This window comes from Thunnus albacares, chromosome 15 (assembly GCF_914725855.1).
Source record: "Thunnus albacares chromosome 15, fThuAlb1.1, whole genome shotgun sequence".
Lineage (NCBI taxonomy): Eukaryota > Metazoa > Chordata > Actinopteri > Scombriformes > Scombridae > Thunnus > Thunnus albacares.
This window is the reverse complement of record NC_058120.1, coordinates 8,147,387-8,155,099: the sequence shown is the minus strand read 5'-3', so window position 1 is coordinate 8,155,099 and position 7,713 is coordinate 8,147,387. Positions and strand designations below refer to the sequence as shown.

The following is a 7,713-nucleotide window of genomic DNA, read 5'->3' as shown; positions in this document are numbered from 1 at the left end:
GTTAACGGGACAGCAACTATTTTATCCTTCATCACAATGACCACGAGGTAAACAGCACAAACATGGCGTTCACATTACAAAGTAATCCACCAGGAATGTGTGCTTGCAGGTATATGATTGGCCAACGCAGCATCTTGTCGGATGATGTTGCCTTACAGCAAAAGGTAAACCAGGTTCAACTTTTTTGCCAGATAACCCTATGTTGTTTTGCTGGAGCTCTCTGCATTGGCATTTTTTTCCCACACAGAACTAATGTCAGTCTGAACACTGCCTAAAGGCAGCAGTAGCATGACTTTGATATAGAGTTTCTTGGAGATGAGTTTGGGTCAACAAAGTGTGTGATTTCGACGTGAGAGTCACTTATCTACAGTCTATGTTAGGGATGCATGATATTATCGGCACGACATCGGTATCGGCCGATATAAGCGTTAAAATGAAATATCGGCATCGGCCTGGATGAACATTTTCTGCTGATTATGAGAGGCCGATTTGTTGCCGTCTCCTCCGCCACCTGACTGTGCTTCCCTCCACGGACTGAGGCTAGCTGGCTGTGCTTCCCTCCGGTCATGCTGCTGCTAACGCTCCACTAGACTCTCAGCTAACGTTATCCCCGGCTCTCAGTGTGGATCCAACCGGAGCACCGAGCCCCGGTTTGTTATTCAGGTTAAAGTGGGAAGAAGGAGCTGATGTGACAGGCAGCTTAAGTAAAGTGGAGCCTGTGGAGGAAGCACCGGGACCGTCAGGGTAAAATAGTCCGCGGAGGAGCTGCTATGTCCGGCTGCACAGATAGGAAACACCTCGGCCGACAGGATGTACTACTCTGTTTGGAACATGGATGTATAGGTTTGGGGAAAAAAAATCTTCTTTTTGGTTTATAACGGTGTTGGCAACCAGCGTATTAGGTGCATTACCGCCACCTGCTCCTCTGGAGTGTGGACCAGAGATTAAATCCAACTCATTAATCCTGTCAGTCTAATAAACTCAAAGAAAACTCTACTGTTCCACCCACTTGGCAGGTTCATTAAAGTTTTGATGCTGAGCTCCTGAACTCCAGTCTTCCTAAGTTCTTCCTTCATATATTGTCTTTCTTGATCATACTTAGTACAATCTATGCTTGCATGTGTAATAGTCTCCTCAGCCAGCTGGAAAAAAAATATGTGCATATATCGGTATCAGCATTGGCAATCGGCCACAATGAGTTGGAAATATCGGATATCGGCAAAAAATCCAATATCGTGCATCCCTAGTCTATGTTGTTTTCTTTTAATCATGACCATAATCGTTCACTTTGACCAAGTTTGTGCCTAAACTTAACCAAGCCTTTAAAAAAAGTTGTTGTTTGGAGGTAGACAATTATTCTTGTCTGTTTTCTACTCTAAGCTGATAGGTAGTGCTCAGCCTTCCACTTTCCTCTACATTTACATTTTGTCATTCAGCAGACACTTTTATCCAAAGTTCACCAGGTACATGTGTAAATAGAAAGAGTGCTAGACAGAAGTTTCATATTTTAAATATATATACAATTAAAGTAACGACTGGGAGTAGTAAAAAATACCATAAACAAAAAGAAAGTAGTGCAACAATCAACAAAGTACTGAAAGGTTAAAGGGACTCAAGTATTTAGGTGTTCACAGAAGAGCTGAGTTTTCTGTTTCTTGCATGCACCAAAAGAGTCAGCAGAACGTGTGAGGCTGGTAGCTTATTCCGCCATCATGGGACCACAAACAAGTCTGGATCATGATTGTACCAGGCAGTGATGGTATTACCAGATGTGTTTTAGTTTCAGACTGGAGTGGACAGGAGAGGACATAGTTCCTGATGAGTAACTCTGTGTATGATGGTGCAATTCCATTGGTCAACTTGAAGGGAAGCATCGAAGCTTTGAACTTGATGCGAGCCGCCATCGGGAGCCAATGGAAACCTTTGCTGCAGCCACAGCTTTAGCCTGCTTTTTTTTGTTTACAGATATCAGAACTAATCTACCTACTGAGCATTTCAAATATCAAGATTGAAACAGTAATTTGTACTAAGATTAATGTTATGTTTATCTTAATAGCATTAGCTAAACTATGTAGCATGAAGGTTGATGATCATGAGATTGTCTGGCTAATAAGCACATGTTATCTACTGTGTTAGTGAGGATGTGTCTGGATGAAATAACAACCAATGATTGTGCAAACCATAGCTTTATTGGAAAAGTTTGCTGATAAATACTGTAAGAGTGTATAAATTGCCATTTTAGCCACGTAGCCCAATTCACTCCTTGTCAGGTCCAGAGCTGAAAATCACTGTGGAGCAGTTAGTCTCTCAGGCTGTCTGTTACCTAAAGCCCCAGAAGAGCAATTCTGCCCCCTTTTTTTCTTTTTACGCTTTCTCCACATATCTGTTCCCTCTATTTCTCATGCTGAGCGTTCACCAAGTTAAAAAAAACATGTATTCCTCCTTTTATCTTTCCCTTCTCCCATATACCACTCCCTGCTCAACACTCCCTTCTACTTAAAAACATGTATTCATGCATCCTTTCACCTCTTCCTCCTGTCAATCTATCAGTGCATCCACCCTCCCCTCCCTGTGCTCTCTCTCTATTTAAGCATCTTTCCACTTACCATTCATTCATCCATCCACAGAGAGGGACTGAAGAGCATGGTCACAGTGCAGAGTGGAGTAAATTGGAAAGCACTGCCCGCACTACTGGGATGGAGGGAATGGGTGAAAAGAGGGACTGGGCGGGGAGAAAAGGGAAGGAAATTAAAGGAGAATGGAGCGCTTTCGGAATGGAAAGGGAGAGAGGGCTCTGTTTACCTTTTCCACGTTTTTTTTTATTCCTCCATCGCTGCCTTGGCATCGATTTCTCTCCCTCATTCACGGTATATTTAGCCCACAGTCCAGTTTGTTTACCCATGTTTCCTCCCTCTACCTCTTCCACGCACTCGTTCTTCATCTGTCAAACTCACTCTTCCACTAATTCCCTGTGAGGTCTGAATATAAATGTGGCAAAAACCTGCCAATCTGCCAGTGTTGTGGGATAATTTTCTTAAACCTCTTGATGCTTTTCTTTGCCTTGTTTTGAGGCTTGATTCTAATAAGCACTGACATATGAAACAGCATTGGAAAGAAGAGGAATTATCTCCATACACCAATGCTAGACTTTTGTTTTTTTGTTTTTTTTTTTACCAGGCTTTAAGAAAAATATATCTTTCCTCTTTTTTTCCTTCTCTACATTATCCCCTCTCTTACTTTTCCTTCCAAAAGGTGTATGTGTTTACACATTTACATCCATCACAGCCATCTACAACACGGGGGAGGTAAACAAGCAAGCTCAGGGTGTGAGGGTGGAGGTGATAACTTTCAGCCAACAACTAACTGATCCACACTACACATAGTTCAGCAGCAGGGCCACAAAACCAGCCTGGTATGGTTTTTGAAAGTTGGTGTAAAATGTTGAATTTGATTTAGTCAGTCTCTGAGAGAACCCAAACCATCCGAATTTTAGTGTTTACCAAATTTTTGAACAGCATCTCCAAGTTCTAAACAAGCTTTCGAGAGGGTATATCAACAAATATAGATACTTCTAGTTATTACTACTTTTTCTATTCAAAAATCCATTTTGAACATGAGTATTCATGCAATATAAACACAGTCAAAATATCAATAATTCACAATGCAATATTACAAATACATTTTACAGTAAAATGTACAACGATCGACTGGAAATTAGAATGCACACCTAGGATATCGCAATGGGTAAACAACATTTCAAGTTTATTATACAGTCTACATGTGAATGTAGAAAAGAGTTTTGTGATAACCTGGCATCCACTTATATACTCACTTGCCAGTTTATTAGATGCACCTAAAGCTGTTTTAGAGAGGTGTTGAATAAACTTTATGGTCGTTTTGGATGCTGTAGAGTGTGTTGTTGAATTGTGCTGGGTTATACTGAGAGGTGTTTGTCTTTTTATTTTGTCCACACATTTCTACCATGTGTATATGTATACATACACTATATATCGTTGCTGTCCAATGAAAACTGTGTATCTCCAAAAATCCATTTTGTCAGGAGCATGAAAAAATATTTTTTTTCAGAAACTAACTTACAAAATAAACCTAAAACACTGTAATTAGACAGATTAAGCACCAAAAATGAAAATCTATCTTTACAGTCATCAGTGAACCGTTTAACATTTTGAATGGACTTAGATGGATTGTTGTGAGCAAACACTTTTTTTATTTTTTTAAGATTTTTTTTATTATAATGGATTCCAATTAGTTCCGAGCTTTGAGTCTACTGTTTATGTCTGACTCAGTTGGTAATCTATCAATAACTAGGTTACCCTACACGTTTAAACACTTTTGTTTTACTATTTTAGATTGAAATTAACGTAATCCATAGGCTAATGGCCAATATAGCCTAGTGTAGTGTTTAAAGCTGACATATTATACTCCTTTTCGACAAATTAATATAGTCTCTGAGGTCCTGCGGTCTTTGAAGTTTTTTGCTGACAATACCCCTGAGATTATACATTCTAGCATGTCTCTATACCCCTCTGTTTCTGTACTGTTCAGAATGGGCTGTTTCTGTGTCTATGCAAATGAGCTGCTGTTCCCCGCGCAACACTCTGGAACTGGTTGTGGCTTTCCAGCTGTGATACAATGCAAGATTATATGACCTCAACAGGGGAGACAGAGGGCAGTTGATAGTATTCATATTCATACTAGAACTGCAACGCGGAGCTGCAGTAGTGTCACTAATACTAGTATTACAGTAACACTAAGTGTATCTGTGGATCAGAACCAATGTATTAGCCTTGGCTTGATTTTACACACACTGCCACAGTGGGCCACTACAACAGAAAAAGTGCATTTTGCATAATATGTGACCTTTAAAACCATCTTGAACACTCATCAGATTGACCGAATCAGACTGATGCACGACAACAAAGTTCTGTGATTTTCTTGGCTCAAAACTTAACGTTATATATTTATTATGTTAAATAATGGCAAGTGCTGTGTATTTTTCAATTGATTGAAAGGTATATTGTCATTATTTACATGTTTTGCAGATGAAGGAAGATACAAAATATCAGTGGACAAAGTCACTGTAAACCACCTTAGCTGTCCTGTGGTTGCTGTCAGCTTTCTTCTATGTACTGAACATCATGTACCAAAAGGGAGCATCCCTCACTCTGGAGTTCATACAGATGTACTGTATGTTTTGACAATGTTCTCTGTCCATTTTATAGTGTATTTCACTTTGCAATGCGAAGTGACATGATACATTTTTTTTGTGTTTGCCACAGGAGCCTGCTGGGTATAAATGAAGAAGAGCAGAAAAAAGGGCACAAAACAGTACAACATTCCACCAAAACTGCTTCAATTCCTGTCAGACCTGAGTGACTTCCAGAATCCTTGGAAGATTTAAAGGTCATTACACAGTCTCCTTTGTTACTCACACGGTCTTTCCCTCGGTCGATATCTTTCTCCTCACCTCTATCTTTCCAACTCTCTCTCTCGTTGCATCTCTGACACACAAAAACAACCACAGATGGAAGAGTAATGTTAGTTTGTATTAATAGTAATATTTTGTTTTTGCTTTACAGCCACAGAACTAGCATCTGGAACGGAGAGAAAGGAGAGGGAAGCATGTGTGTGTGTGTGTGGTGTGTGACAACAGGCGGGCTATTTTACCCCCACTCAAAAAACTAAGCACTCAAAATGATGATTTTAAATACTTTTTTGTTCTTAATAGTTCATATTTTTTACTGTGTGATACAACAATCGTTTTCAGTACAAAACACATTATTTGGCAGCGTATTGATTTTTTTCCCCATTATAGCTGTGGGGTGCAAATGTATCACTTTTACTGGCTTGATCTGCATTCTGTTCCTGAACTATGTTTCATTTTCAATTACCATTCTGAACCACAGAGTCAAATTTGACCCATGAAATTGGTAATTTTTCAGTTTTACATGTTCATATCCCAAGGATGTTGGTTGAGGATGTTGAGGATTTTCATGCTGAGAAAATGTTTATGGGTGTTTTATTTATGTTAAACTCTGGAATGGGTCCTTTTGACCCAAACTAGTCATTTATCTAAAACAATGATTTTAAAATAGTTTTTTTGAGGGATGTCCTGATCAAGGTTTTTTTTTTTTTTGCCCCTGACCAATACGATAGTCCAGATTCAATATTTGTATTTTCCTAGATAACACAGCTGCACAGTGCACACTTAAGGTATATTAAAATTATTAAAATCAGTCCGATGCAGGTAAGATATACTTGGTAATTGAATAACCGCTTAAAGAAAAAAATAGCCTACATCACACCTTTCCCTTAATGGTTTTCATGTACTTTGTGACAAAAAAAGGATTGGAATTTGATTGAGCTTAATATAGCCGCTACCGATCAATTAAAATTTGTGATCAGCTCCGATTTGTCCGATTTTACTGTTTAATTTTGCTAATTAACCAAAACATTTTTCAAACATGTCTTTTCTCACTGTGATGATTACTTTAGTTTGATGTCTTAAGGGGGTCTTGGAGGATTTTAGAAACTTTGCTTCTCTCAACGTGTATGATGAGAAGCAAACCATGTTTAGTTTGTAGGCATTGGTAATGCTACATCTATGGCACACACTGTGTTTACACCACTATGTTTACCACAGATGTGTTGAAAATTATACCTTTTGAGCAGTGCACACTTTCTTCCACTGAACTATTCATTCCACCAGTTAATAAATATGGATCCAAACCTCCTTATATCCTCCTTCATTCCACTTCCCCTTCTGCCCTGCCATCATCTCTTTCTCCCTCCTCCACCATGCCACCACCCCTTTCTCACCTTCTTCCTCCTTGAAATGAAAAAGAGGGGGAGGAAGTATATGAAAAGTCAGACAGCATGGAGTATTCAAATCAGTCTGTGCTCCCAGATGAGTGCTGCAGGAGAGTGTACACTTAAGGTGCTTTGGGAGGTAGGTTGGAGAAATGGATGAAAGAGAGGAGCAGGGGTTGTAAGAACACCTCCCTCGTCCTTTCATCCCTCTGTTGAGTCCCTCAACCCCCCCCCCCCCCAAAAAGCCTCTCAAGTGTATTTGGCGCTGAGCTCTGTCTCCGTTTCTTAACATTTCGTGGCGCATGAGCAAGCCAGACATCCTCCGCACAGCATGGTGCTAGTGCAGGTAGGTGTTTGTTCTCTCATTTCACCCATTCATACTCTGTTTAAGGCTTGAGCTGTGTGACTAATTGGTTGGCAAGTCAAATTCAAGGGGTAACAGCAATGCAGAGCAACAGTGTGTATTTTGTTTTCAGGGACACAGCTTCAAAAAAACACGATTTGCAACTGAGCCAGTCTCTTTATGCTGTCATGCTGTTGTTGGCTAGAGTGTTTCAACACACTCACAGAGCTTTTTAGTCAGATTGCTTAGGAGTTGAAGGAAAAGTAAGGAGGAGGAGTTGGCTACCAGTTACAGGGAGCAAAATAAATGAAATCTAAAAATACATATATTTGGGTTTGTTTACTGCTTGTAACTGCAAACAACTGTAGCTTAGTGTTAAACTTTTAAGTACTTTAATCTTTTCTTTGCCAAGTTTCACAGACAGACTATGCATATGTTGGCGTTTGTGCTTTGCCCGACAGATGCTCTGTCAGAAATGGACTTTTTATCCAGATTTGGGCCACATTTTTGCAACTTTTTTTATTATACTTAGTCGTTTG

At 39.7% G+C, this 7,713-nt stretch overlaps 1 long non-coding RNA gene across 2 annotated transcripts; it reads left to right on the top strand.

Moving 5' to 3' along the window:
• Nucleotides 1-521: 521 nt before the first annotated feature.
• LOC122997744 lies at nucleotides 522-7,042 on the top strand. 2 transcript variants are annotated; one of them, XR_006407256.1, is made up of 3 exons: nucleotides 522-843; nucleotides 5,301-5,424; nucleotides 5,601-7,042. It is a non-coding gene; the product is annotated as an uncharacterized LOC122997744 (long non-coding RNA). The 2 variants fall into 2 exon arrangements; XR_006407257.1 differs by lacking the exon at nucleotides 522-843 and adding an exon at nucleotides 5,083-5,208.
• The last annotated feature ends 671 nt before the right edge of the window (nucleotides 7,043-7,713 follow it).